The sequence below is a fragment of the Pygocentrus nattereri genome, chromosome 26 (assembly GCF_015220715.1).
Source record: "Pygocentrus nattereri isolate fPygNat1 chromosome 26, fPygNat1.pri, whole genome shotgun sequence".
Lineage (NCBI taxonomy): Eukaryota > Metazoa > Chordata > Actinopteri > Characiformes > Serrasalmidae > Pygocentrus > Pygocentrus nattereri.
The window spans coordinates 30,407,533-30,422,330 of NC_051236.1; the positions used below are offsets into that span (position 1 = coordinate 30,407,533).

The following is a 14,798-nucleotide window of genomic DNA, read 5'->3' on the forward strand; positions in this document are numbered from 1 at the left end:
GATCACCTAGCCACCTCCAAATCTGATCCCAGAAATCTAACACCCTGCAAAGTTTTAACTCTGTTGCCAGCATTCAGATTTTAGTTCCAACCCAGCTCTAACACTCCGTTCAGCTTAACAGTCTGCAGAACCATCTGAATATTAAAGACAAGCATTCTACATCAGGGTCATAACTATGCAGGTGATGCCATTCACCGCTCAGGTTTTACATAGGCTGTGTTCGTAATGGCCTCATGCAGACTACTCCCATACCGACTGTGCCCAAAATGTATAAGTAGTATGCAGTATCGGGACCAACATGAATTTCCTCATTACACCAAAGATATCCAGATGATGGACTGGTCTGGGCAAATATTCCATTCAGCCAGAGCTATCTTTATGATTTACTATGGTCTATGGTGGGAAAACCATGAGGGATTTAACACACACACACACACACACACACACACACACACACACACACACACACACACACACACACACACACACACACACATTTACATCCTTTATTACAAACTAGTATCATGTACTTTCAATCACTGGCCATTTACCTTATAGGCTCACTATACATGTGTCCAATTACAGATTGTAGCCCACCTGTTTGTACAGCTACATCTATAATGCATTCATCAACAACTGGTCCATTTCTGAAAACAGGACTGCTATTGTCCAGCGATTATTTGGATGGTGAATCATTGTCAGCACAGCAGGGACACTGAAATGGTAGTTATTTTAATGTGTGGTGCTGGTACAAGTGTATCAGGGTCATAACTATGCAGTGATGCCATTCACTGCTCAGAGCTATCTTTATGATTTACTGCATCCCAAAATGCAACACAGTCATTTCAGGAGGACATAATCAGTTAGGTACCTGCCTGGTTAGCTCCAAACTATTTCATTCATTTAGTTTGCTTACTTCATCTAACTTAAGTCATCAACGTAAGTTAAAAGTAATAAAGCTCCCAAGTGACCAGCGGCTGTCTGATGACTTTTTACAACTAGAACTAGTTTCGAGTGCTTTCTCATAGCCAAAACTCAGACATGTGTACACCTCTTTTTCGCCTAACTGTCAAATGTGCACGCAGCAACATTTTTAAAAGACTGACATTAAGTATGTGATGCTCTCTAGTTTATAAATCTCTTAGGATTTTCAGTTGTATAGTGCATACAGCTGTTTCTGTGTTTGGTTGACTGTTGACTGCTCGGTCTGGCCTGTGTTGAGTTGAAGTTCGATACATGTGAAGATGCATTAAATCCATCAGAAGCTACACTGTGTTTTCTCCTGAGACAACATGCCCAGTAACTACAGTTGTCAGTCATAATGGTATTATGGGCTTACAAAGTAAAAACTAGAACTACGATATGGTTGTCACACCTCAGGCGGACTCGGATGCGGACTCCATCTCCCAGACTGCACTGGGAGATCACATGACTCGGGACAAGCGCCCACGTCACTACCAGCGCTCACAGTCTCCTAATTATTGAACAGACGCACCTGTGTAGGTTGACCTACTTAGGCAGTATTTAAGACTGGGCTATAGTCGGGGTCGGTGTGAGGTACTGTTTCTCTACTGAGGACATACTGAGCGGTTATCTAGATTTCCTGTGATTGCACGTTATGACCTTTCTTTTCTCGTTTTTACTGACTTCGTCTTTAGTCTCACCCTCTTGTACTTTTGGTGGCAGTTTTTGGCTTTTCCGTGTCTTGGAGCTTGTTTGAAGACTACACATTCTGTCTATTCCTGAGATATCGTGTGCTTCGTGTTTGCTGTGATTGCAGATACCAACCCTGGCCTGTTTTTTGACCACTCTCTTTGCCTTCGGATATTAAAACTGATTTGCCTGTCCCTCCGCGTTCGTCTCACCCCTGTCAAATGTAACAATGGTGGCTGTCTAATCAGCATAATCCTTAAAAATAAACTAATTGATGCATATTTTTAGATCTCATTTTGCATATTTTCAATATCTGGAATTAGAAGTATGTGGTTTTTGTTATCAGATTATGTAACTGAGATTGCATGCTGATCATTACAACCCAGCACTGATTTCAATGACAGTCCACTTCATTAGAAACCGCTCTGTTATAGTTCCACTTTTGTCTGTTGATGCAGAATTTGTGTTAGCCATCCTCTAGCTCTTCTTCACTGGCCAGTTTCTGACCTGCTCCTGTTAGTGTGTAAGGGACCACAAAGCAGTCAAACAGCAGCATCACAGAATTAGGGCCCAAAGGTGATCGATATTCCGAATTGCAATCGCCTCCTCATTTCTCTTGTACTTTTGAGCAACACGCGAGAGAAAACCTGCAGATTGAACATGCTCTCAGCAATTTTGAGGCAGAATGGAGAAAGGATTGGGGGTAAGAACTGGCCAGGCAAGAAAGAAAAAAAGTGATAGAAGTTTTAGTCAATGTGGACTGTTAAAGCAAAAGGTTTGTGTCATATTCCCGACTTCTGAGGATGGCTAGTGTGTGTCTCTGTGAATGCAAGCGAGCGAGTGCGTGTGGTGTGAACTAACGTAATCAGTGAGAAAAGCAAACAGAAGCGAGCCTCAGCCATACTATCAGTCTTTCCCTGCCAGCTGGTGGTGTGGGAAAAACCAAGTGAGTGGAAAAAGGATGTGTAAAAGCAAAGCATGGATAAGGAGAAAGCATTTAGCCATCAAGCAATCATCTGTGGAACCAAACACCAGAGACACTAATGAACACGGGCTTCACCATAACGTGCATAAGGACGCTAATGAGTTTAGCTTATCGATTATCTAAGAGGTCATTTCAGGTCAGAACACTGGGGCTCAGAGCTGCCACTCAAAGATTTCTTCAGCTTCCAAAATGAACATAGTGGGATTAAAAAGTCTTATTATAAGTTTTATAGTATTATAAGTTATTTATCTCGGCAGTACATGTGGTCCTGTCAGTAAAATATAATATATAACTTAGTTTAAGCACAAATTAATATACATGTAATACAAGATAACAAAAGTTTGTTTTTTAAGAAAGTTATGTCTTAAATTAAGAACACAACTTTGGCCTCTAGCCTCTCACAATACCCCAGATGTCACGATTTGCCCCTCCCAGTCCTGTCCATGTGTTTTGGTTTAAGTCCTGCCCCCTGTTCGGTTACTCCGCCCCTGATTGTTTTCTCCTGTCTCTCGTTGTATTTACGCCCAGTGTTTGCCCTTTGTTTTGGCTGGTCATTGTATTGGTCTTTGTTTGATGTATGGGTCGTTGTCCTTGCCCTGTGTGAATCTTGTTTGTTTATCATGTCTTGCCCTCGATCTATCCGTGTTGGCTCTATGACCCTGGACTGTTTTGACTATGACCCTGGATTTGCCCCTAATAAATCTCGCTTATCTCAGCGTGTGTGTCCACCTCCTCGCTCCGCGTCACACCAGACACATGTGAAATTCCATTAGCAGCATATCTTATTTAATTTAATGAAGGATAAAAAACCCACACCAAAAAATCGCAATGCATTATTTGTATTTTCTCTAATGTTAATGTTTTTAAATACATCCATCAATAAATCAATTCCTAAATAATTGGCTTTAGATCATTTCCTCTGATGTCTAATATAGCACTGTACCTTTCACCCTTGTATTTAATTACTATTAAACACAAATGCTATAAAAAGGCAGTCGTGGGCTGGAGGTCCTGTGACTGGAAGGTGGCCAGTTCGATCCCCAGCGCCGACAATCCATGACTGAGGTCATATTTTTCCTGGACACCTTCACAGCCACCACAGAAACTGATACAACACTGATTGGTCAAACCAGGAGCTGCTTTTTAACTACATATAATACTGGGCTTCCTCGAGGAGAGGCTTGAAAACATCTACCATCCAGAAAATCACTATTTATATATATATATATATATATATATATATATATATATATATATATATATATATAACCATTATTAATTAATATTCTATACATTTTGTTTATTCAAATATTAATGCTTTTCTCAGCAAATAAACACAAACTACACACATAAATAGATTTTCGCACAGCACTATATGTTCATATATGTATGAAATTCACCTAATTTTATGTTTTTAGCAGTTTTTAGTGTATTAGTAAACTCAAACCATGAATAAATCATGACAAAATAAAACACAATACTATTAAAATTATTACAGAAATTATTACAAAGTTACTACAGATGCATTCATTCCACTTGTGGCAAGATTTAAGTCTCGGCAAAAAAAATCTTGAATGTTATGTAATTTGCCACATTCTTTCTTTTCATCACATAAGAAAACAGAAAGTTTAGCTTTCACCACTACCCCATTTAATTGCTATGATGTAATGGCTCTAATATGTACAGCCGTTGCTGAGACTTCCTTCTAGGAGTGATGTAAATGAGCCAGTGTTAGTGTGAAACTGGACTCAGCTGGGATCATTAAACTTTCCTTTTACTTTCTCATAGTGAGCATTGTCTCTATTGTGAGGTATTAGGGCTGAGAGCTAACAGTGGGGCTGAGAAGTTTGGGAAACCCTCAATAAAGAGCTTAAGGAAAGGAGAGAAGATCCCACAGAGAGTAGCACAAATGAAGCCTGCGGAACTCCCTGGAGGGCCTCATTCTCTCTCTCTCTCTCTCTCTCTCTCTCACACACACACACACTCTCTCTCTCTCTCTCTCTCTCTCTCTCTCTCTCTCACACACACACACTCTCTCTCTCACTCTCTCTCTCTCACACACACACTCTCTCTCTCTCTCTCACACACACACACTCTCTCTCACCCTGCTCTGTTTTCAGAATTCAGCTAAAGCTCTGGTTTTGTTGTTCTGCTGTTTGTGCTGTTTACCTGCTGGTGCTGAAGGCCACTGTGCGTGTGGTTAACAAAAAGGTCACAGTGAGGTCAAAGGGACATGCTGAGGGTTTTAGTGCAGAGAGGAGAACACATGCAGTCTGGGTAATGGAGCTCAGTGGGATTGCATCACCGACACCACCATAAACTAAGCCCTGCTGATCAGTGACAGAAGAAACTTTAAGCAATGACGTCTGTAGCAGTCTGTCTTAACAAAATGTCATTAAGCAAGAGAGGAACTGCTTTACATATTAGCAGATAAGTAATCTCAGAAGAAGAGTGTTGTACTGTTTACAGTCTCACTAGGTCAACTAAACCTGATGTAGCTCCAACTATCTAATCACCCTAACTGAACATTACGTAGCCAGACAAACAAAAAACAGCGGTTTTCTAAGCTGCTCATGAACAACCAACAACGTATTAGCTAGTGTAGTGTAGTTAGCTAGTGTAAATGTTTTACAAGCCAACGTTTTTGAATTTTTAGGTCATTACAGTTCTAAAAATGATTTAGTAAATGAAGATGTTTGATAAGTAATTTACTGTCTCTTCACTTTATACATTCTCATATTCAAGAAACATGATACATCTGAAGTCTATCATAGGTTCTAATATACGTAGCCCAGTGAATGGAGCACAGAAAAACAGCGACAGCCACCACACACTAGATAAGAAGTATTACGCCATACAGTAAAAAGTACAGAACACTGCCATAGCAGACAGGAAGCAAAATCATGCTGATAAACAAGCTCAAATTCAATTTACTCTCTACTAATATAGATTAGTGGAGTATAACGTCAGTGTGAATACTAAACGAGATTTTACCACATTTGTTATCAGCTAACTAACTCTTCACAAACTCAATGTTTTCCTGCTATAAGGTACCTTGCATGCAGCTAATAATGTCAGTTGAGGTGAAACGAAAAGATTAACGTTAAAATAAAAACTTTAGATTTACACCGTTTGTATGTCAAGCCATATGTTCACTGGATTGTGGTCTGAGCCTGGGTTTAGTATAGTACAGTAATAGATATTGTCGCATTTCTTTCAGATGATGCATGTTATTTGGCATTTTCCTAAACTGTTTCAAATGAATAATGGAGCTATTGTACTGGACAAAGTGAGACAAGCTATAGAAAATGAATGGAGTTTAATTAACCAACAGTCAAGGAATTACAAACCCAATTCCAAAAAAGTTGGAACAGTGTGTGAAATGCTAATAAAAAACAAAAAGCACTCTTCAGTGAATTCATTATGACCTGTACTAAATTGAAAATGGTACAAAAGCACAATATTTACACAATATTACACTCTATGAACTGTGTAAATACACACTCCATATCTGATGCCTGCATCACATTCCAAAAACACTGGGATGGGAACATGTGTCCCACTGTATTACATGACCTTTCATTTTAACAACACTAAATAACCATCGGGGGAGTAAAGTAAGGTTAGTGCTTTGCCATTTTTCTGTTAGATATGTTTTCAGCTATGCAATGGCACGAGGCCTTTGTTGTCATATTCTGAAATTAATAAGACACACATTTCAATGACTGATAGTTCCAGACTGCAGGCAGGCCAGTCTAGCTCCCTCATTCTCTAATTATGCAGCCATGCTGTTGTAACACGTGCAGCATGTTCCTTGCTGTGGAATAAACATGAATGTCTCTGAAAAAAAAGATGTCTGGAAGGCAACATATGTCACATCAAAATGTGTTCAGCATTAATGGTGATTTCACAGATGTGTAGATGACTGACTAATATCTCCCCATACCATGACACACCCTAGCTTTTGAACTTTATGCTAGGAACAATCTGATTGGTCCTTTTTCTCTTTGGTCCAGTGAATACCATGTCCATTATTTCCTTAAATAATACATAAAGTTGACTTGTCAGACCGCATTTCTTGTTTCCATTGTGGATCAGTCCATTTCAGATGAGCTTGAGCCCAGAAAAGTTGGCAGTATTTCTCACATAGGACTTCAATGTCTTCAAATACTCAAAGTATTTTCAAAACCATGTGGTGACATCCATCATGGAAACCTACAGGTTTTTTATGCAGTGCTGTCTAAGGGGTTGAAGAACATGGACTTATTTTACGAATATAGATTTCTCCAGAGACCCCTGTCCAAACCTTTTGGAATGTGTTGCAGCCATCAATTTCAGCCTTAGTAAATATTTGCATAAAACAAAGAAGTTGATGAGAGAAAACATTATCTATCTATTCTATAATCTTGTCTTTGTACTGTTTATGGTCAAATGCAGGTCTAAGTAGATTTATAAATCAATGCTTTCTGTTTTAATTTGGATTTAACCTACTGTCCCAATTTTTTGGGAATTGGGTTTGTAATGAATTATAGAACTTAGCATTAAAGGCAACCTTACTGCACACTGGCAGTCACCAGCAGAACTGCAGCTATTCTAGACCTCTGCAGTGGGAGGTCAGAGTACATTTCGTACAAAAGCGAACGACTCAACATGGGCATCTGGTGCTATTTATGATAACCATTAACTCTGAATGAAAGCGGACTCGAGGGGTAAAGGTGTTATATGAACAGTGTTGAAAAGGATGAATCATTTATGTAAGTATGTGTGTTGGGCACATGCCAACTTCTGCCTCAGGATGGATGCTTGATTCGAAATATCTTCACACTTGTTGTAAAACCTCTTGTCTTCCTTTTAACAGTAACTTTAAACGAGAAAGAAAAAGTGTTCTTGACTTAACATCTTAAAATCTGTGTTACGTTCCTAATGTAAACGTCTTTGGGACATTGAAAAGTGTTATATAAGTAAAACTTAAACACTAAAACAAAACTGAGCATCCAACATCTGGAGTAAAGTGGAGCAGGGTTTTACGGACTGGTGAATCTAAATTTAAGATCTATATTAAATAACAGAAAGCATTATGAATGCCGGTGAAGCAATGTAAGATTTTCTAAATCATGTCTACAATCATCAATCAGTAAGCATGGTGAAAATTTGGGGATAAAGAACAACACTGGGACCTAGTGATTTGTTTTTGATTCAATCCATCATAAATGCTGAAGTACAAAACAAATACAAACTGTTTGAAAGAGGTTTGAGAAGAAATTCATCTCCAGCAAAATGACAACACCAAGCACACTGCTGAGAAGATCACAATGTACGTATTGAACAAAGACGCTGCTGATGTTCTCAGTATAATGAACCCCAGAGTCCAGACCTCAACATCCATGAATGTGACAGGGATCACTTGGAATGTGAGAAGTAGAAAATGCAACCACCTTCTAAGGCTGAAGGTGTGAAAAACATCCCTGCAGAGCTAAAGCTCTAAAGGTAAATGGTAAACACATTAAATCCTAAAAGAATTGACACTGTATGTTGTTTTCGAGGCTTCTGTCTGTTAAATATAGGTTTCTACATTTTGATGTTGAAAAGTGAATAACTTGTACTTAATGCTCTGAAGACTAGAAACTAAAGAAATAAAAGGGTGGTCTCTGAGTTTTGCACAGCACTGTACTTTACATTATCACACTTTTTAGTTATTTATGTTTATTTAATGCTTTTCTTTCTTCATGAAATGATCAGACAGTGTAACCTAGTGTGTCAAAATGGTGCGAAATATAAAAAAATAAATAAACGGAGTCACAAGGTTTTATGACAGCGAAGATATCTAGCATGGTGCGTGGTTTTTCGAGTGTTATAAAACAAGGCACTGGAGGTTTGTTTTGAGCTATAATGCGAGTTGGTGACAGGGTGGAGGAACAGATGACAGGTTTGTGTCTGTAACACACACGTGGGTGGGAGTGTGTGTTCATCAGTGTAGCCACAGAGAGGCAGTGAAGTGTCGCTTTCTCCAGAGGATCACACACACACACACACACACACACACACACACACACACACACACACACACACACACACACACTTTATCCTCAACCTTGTTGATTCTGATGGCTGAAGAAGTGTCACACCACTGTTACAGAACAAGGAAAAGAGCAAGAGTGGGACAGAGAGAAAGAGAGAGGGAGACAGAAAAGAGAGAAAATAAAGCAAGTATATGATAGATACACAAAGAAAAAGAGAAAGAGAGAGAGCAAAGAAGATGGAAGAGGATGCTTAACTCTCTCCATACTTTGCCCCCCCCCACTCCCTCCCAAAACCCAAAGCTTGGACCAAAACACAGGTTCCTGACCCCCACTCCCCAATACTGAACTCTGGCATTCTCAGGGACTGTTACACACACATCACTTTAACTGCCCCATAAGCTCAGTCTAACTGCACTACTGTTTATATTTACACTATTTACACCCACAGACCTTAATCTGTACATGCCTTATGTCACTTTACTGCTCATTTCAGGACTTTCTTATATTAATATTATTTTTATTATTCTATTTTTCGGCAATGAATGTTTATTTTTACGATTAGTGTCTATTTAAATTCACACTTTACCTGTTTTCTGTCTATTTAATGTTATTGCTACACCATTGGGTGTGAGAGTAACTCAGTTTCAGTACAATGTATGTCCTGTACATAATGTAGTATTGACAATAAAGCTTACTTGACTTGAAGAGAAAGGGGGCAGGTGAATGGCAAAGGGAGAAAGAGAAGAAAAGAGAGTGAAAGTAAAAGTGAGAGGAGGAGAGAGAAGGAAGATCATGAGAAAGTAAGGCTACTTTTACACAGCAGGTAAAAGTGGCCCAAATCCCATTTTTTTCGATGCGAACCAAAGAAGTGACCGTGGCCGAATAACGTGTATTTTCTATGGTGAGCTCCAACACATTCTGGGTGATTTGGGTGACAGCACAGCTTTGTTCTTTTGAGCATGCAGGTCAGTTTAGGAGCGTGATCTGTTCAGACTGAGGTCGCATATCGGTCACAGCCAAACAATAAATAGGATTTGGTGAGAAAATCTGATTTGGGCCACTTTCACCTGCTGTAGCCAAGGTAAATAATAAAGAGAGAGCAATAATAATAAATAATAAATAGAGAGAGCAATTTAAAAGAGACAGAAAGAAGAGCATAAACAAGTGACAAAGACAGAATGAGAGAGAGAGAGAGAGAGAGAGAGAGAGAGAGAGAGAGAGAGAGAGAGAGAGAGAAAGAAGAAAGGACAAAAAGGATGGGTGACAGGGAAAGAGGATGAAAAAGGGAACATGAAAAAGCAAGAGAATGAGAAAGAAAAAAGAGTGAGAATCAAAGAGAAAGACGGAGTGAAAGATGAGAAAGCAAGTGAAAAGAAAAAGAAGAAGAGAGGTAGACAGTAAAAAAGTGAGGGAGACAGAGAGAGAGTGGAGTGAGCAAGTAAGTGAAAGAGAGAAAGAGAGAAAGAACGTAAGTGAATGTGAAAGATGGAGAACAAGAAGAAGAGAGATAGACAGTAAAGGAGAGAGGAAGAGAATAAGAAATCAAGTGAATGAGAAAGAGAGAAAGATGAACACAACAGAGCAACAGAGTGACAGAGAGGGAGGAGAGAGAAATAAAGCGTTTCAAAGAAAGTGAGAGACTGAGACAGGAAGAGAGACAGATGAAGAAAGCGAAAGAGTGATGGGATGAAAAGCCAAAGTGAATGACAGAAAGAAGTAATGATAAAGTCAAAGGAAGAGGAAATCAAACTCCTGCTGTCATATAACCTACTGACTCCAAAAGAAGAGCAGTAATGATACTTTCATGTATTCAGTAAGCATTAGGCGTGCTTTTTGGAACACAACCATATGCAAATATGTGAACCTTCGAGCCAAATTTAGTGAAATTTAATAAGCAGATCCTTAACAGAGAAAACACCTGTATACAATATGTGCAGCATCTAAATTTTAGTCTACAGTTTCTATTTGTTTGCTGAGTGAACTGATGAAGATATGATGACCATAGTAAATAACTCACATATTTCAAAGACACATCCTTCACCGAGTTTACCTGAATCTTTCAAAGAGCTCACATCCATCCACTCGAGGAAGGGGTCTGAATCACAGCTGATGCTAAAAATGGTTCTTTAGCACATTTTGTTCAACTACGTGCACTTACACTTTTCCACCAGAGAGGTCTCCAATCCCCAAAACCGCAAATCCCTAAACCTTACACACACACACACACACACAGACACACACACACACACACACACACACACACACACACACACACACACACTTCTAAGCCGCTTCTCCTTCTGGGTTGTGGAGAGTGCTGGAGTGCAGGATCCACCCTGGACAGGTTAAATCTTACACAGCGTAGGTTTAAACAGAACTAGTAGGATTGGCATAATAACTAGTAGGATTCTTAAACTGCACTACACAAGTGCGGCTGCGCCTGCATTTTCTCTCTGTAACCCGATCTCCACTGAAGGCACGCAAGTCCTGAAAATGGTATTCCGCTGTTATTAGCAAATAGCCACCCTCAGCCATATTTAACAGGGGGAATTACCGAGCCCTTGGTAAGATGAGACCATTGAGGCTGATTTTTGCTGGAATTTGTGAAATTGAGGGATTTACTCTCCTTGCAATGCTAATCTCATTGCTATGGCAACACATGGGAAAACACAGCAGGTGAGGAGGAAGGGAGGCCTCGCTTGTTCTCACACAGACACACATCCACACACTAGTCTTCTTTAGATCACTTCTAGGTGTCTGCCTGCTGATAAGTAACTCTTATTAGTCTGTCAGCCCATTTAGTAACTCTTATTAGTTCTTTTCATTTAGTTATTCTCAACCTTTGGAATACAGCCTGGTCATTTCAATAAAGATTAAACATTCTTAACTGAACTAAAGGCTGTGAAATTAAATGGGCACTGTGGACCAGATGCACATGCGAGAGCAGGCACAGCTCAAAACGTGCCTTGATTCGGCCGTAATATGAACACAGGCTGCATCCAAAATTACTGTTCGACTTACTAAGACTGCAGCTTCACACAAGCTGCACACAGCCCCACACACTAACTGCATGCTCGTTTGGTATTTAGTATTTGGCAGTTTAAAAGGCACAGTGAAATAATGGAGCCGTTAAGAAGCTTGAGACAATATAGTCAATGAAAGACTGCTGTTAATTAATCAACTTTTTCCCACCAAATAATAGTAGTTTCTCTTTATTTACACTCCTGCTAAGAAAATGGAGTTTCTGAAAAAATATAGCATGGCCTGCATGTGCATATTACGACTGCATCACGTGCGATTCAACACTGTGTGATGCTCAAAATGTAATAAAAAGTAATTTTTATTATTAATATTATATTAATAATAATTAATTGGAACATGGAATCAGCTTGAATGAGAGGACTACAACTGCGGACACTATCATATCTACATACAGCACTCAAGCAAACTAGGAAAACACATGAAAACAAATTAGTACCCATAGTAATTTATCATGCTAATGTGTTACTAATGCATTACCTTTGCCAGCCCTATTTGGTTCATTAACTTTATTAATGTAAACTTAAATATCACATCATCACATCAGTACTTAATACAGCGTGAAAAAACTGTGATATTGAATTCAGTCAATAGCACCTCTCACTATGTGTGTGAATGTGAGACAAAAGGAGATAAATGCTGCCATCCAGCTGAATTGTAGATGTGAGAGATCCTGACAGCAGCCCAAGAGGACATTGACTCATGCTCTGTGGGTCTAAACTCTTCGACTCCACGTTCCAAACAATTTAACGCTGCGTCCAGAGCTGTCTAAAGTGGCCAGTGTCTGTCCCCTCTGGTGCCAGTCAACACTTTTAATTGGCTTTGATGGACTGATAGGATGAGGCACTCCAGCTTATAGAGCATCTACCAGCCAAAACACAATTACACTGAGAGGAGGATCAGCTGTGGTTACACATTTTACCTTACATCAAAAGCTTTTCCAAAACAGTCAGAGAAACACCCCTAATAGCCTACTGGGCTGTGATGCTTTCCATTTGTTGGTTTAAACTAGGGATACACCAAAATCACTTTTTCCATTCTAAAACTGACACCTAACCCTAGCTCTATCAAACCACTACTCCACAGTTGTACATTTATATTCACACACACATATATATATATATGTGCACACACACACACCCACTAAAATGAGAGGAGCAGTCTGCCTCCAGAACCTTATTTATTCCACTTCAATTATTAAATATTTTATTTTGGTAAAAGCGGTATTCTAAGTCACAAATATAGCGCACTAAGCCTGAATGATTGGCATTTATTGGTTGGATAACATCACACTTGAACTGTTTCAGAGCTAGTAAAAGTTGCTGTGGCATGGTTTATTTTTTAATGCTTAATTAAATTTGATGTGTTGAAATCCCTGCAGGTCCTGCCACCCCTCGAAATTCTGGTGTTACAGATTTCACAATGAGCATTTTCTCTACTGCCTGTCTTAAGCGTGAAATAATCCCATACCGCTGACATACTACTTGCTTCAGTCAAGCAGCATATAAAGGCTAACTAAATGAGAATGTGCTTCATGGTATTGGTATTCTCTGTTGTCAATGCTAATACTGTATTTAAGTGCCAGTATCTGGACACCAATATGCGAGCACTAGTTAAAACCTCCAAGACTGACATGATCACATGTTGTCTTTAAAGGTCTTCAATAAATCTAATTTACATGCTGGCTTTCTGAAGACTGCTTCTTTAGTTTTGCACTGGAGCTACAGAGCTAATAAAGCTAACAAGTAATGGAAGCTTATGACAAACAAATTAGCTTTGTTATATATAAGTAAAAGTATAGCTACGCTAGTAGTAGTGATGATCTTGAAACTTGAATTTTGTCCATTTAGGTAGGAAGATGGCATGATGCTAATTTGTAGGGTTTATATTGAATCCTTATTCAACATAACAACATAGTATCCCTACAGTTCAATCTGCACACATGAACCACAGTATTACAACATGTCTGTTACTTTCCAGACTGCACATGTTGTACATTCAGATCCACAGAACACAATCAGAACTTCCCTGGAGCATCTCAGCACTGCACCGTTACCAGAGACCAAAGCCATGACACGTACAAAACCATGGGCCCATATTACCCCTATTAATTACATTATCCTTGAAGCTCCAGTGAAAAACTAAAGAGAGGGAAATTGTGTACATTCGGTTTTTCTCAGAATTATTGCATTAAAACATCACTCCTTCTCCCCTCACACACTCCTCACGCACCTCCAAGCTTTCCACAGTCTCTGGCCTGACAGGTGGTTGGGCAGATTCCAGGCAGCTATCCCTTACAGCTCAGGATTTTCCCACACAGCCTCAGACATGATATGCTGGTGTGTGTGCAAGAGCATGTATGTGTGCAACTGGGATCTCACACTGCATTCTCATGAGCTTGACAAGCAATGGGTTTAGTGCCTTACAGCCTGTTGCCTTTAAAGATAACGAAACATTCCTCTGAAGCTCTGCAATGTTCCACACCCGCACGTGAGATCAATGTGAGATCAATGCATTCAGAATGGTCCACTCACTAACTCATTCACTATTTACCACATAAGGTTTGCTATATATACTGAACTGACTGGGGAACGATTATTACTGAAAGATTTCTCATAGAGAAACACCACAAAATGGAAGACACTCTATAATGCATTTCTGTAATAGCCAGCAATTCTGAATGGGATGTGCTTGATTTTATTTGTTTGACTGATCTGATTTGTGATTGCTTGTCTACAAAGTTAAAGAGATTGGTTAGGATTCTTGCAGTACATAATTAAATATGTGCATATTGCGGCCTTCTGTCATACAGATTGCAAAGCCTTATCTCAAGGCAACAGTCAAGAAATGATATGGACATTACGCAGCATAGGAAAACAATATATACATGTAATTGAAGACTGAACAATGAATTCATGTTGCTGTTTTCATTTTGTTTTTCTATTACTTGTTGATTCTGTTCAATTATGAAACTGGGTACACTCTAAATGAGATGCTTCTCTAAGTCGAGCCCCCTTTATAAATTCATTCACTCCTTAAAATCATTTACCCCTTAAACACTAAGGGTAGGTTCACATTTCAGTTCTCACTCTCATAACTAC

At 39.3% G+C, this 14,798-nt stretch overlaps 1 protein-coding gene across 15 annotated transcripts in view; it reads right to left on the reverse strand.

Moving 5' to 3' along the window:
- ptprfa (protein tyrosine phosphatase receptor type Fa) overlaps positions 1–14,798 on the reverse strand; it is a 349,840-nt gene that overhangs the window by 150,779 nt on the left and 184,263 nt on the right. The window lies entirely within an intron of this gene.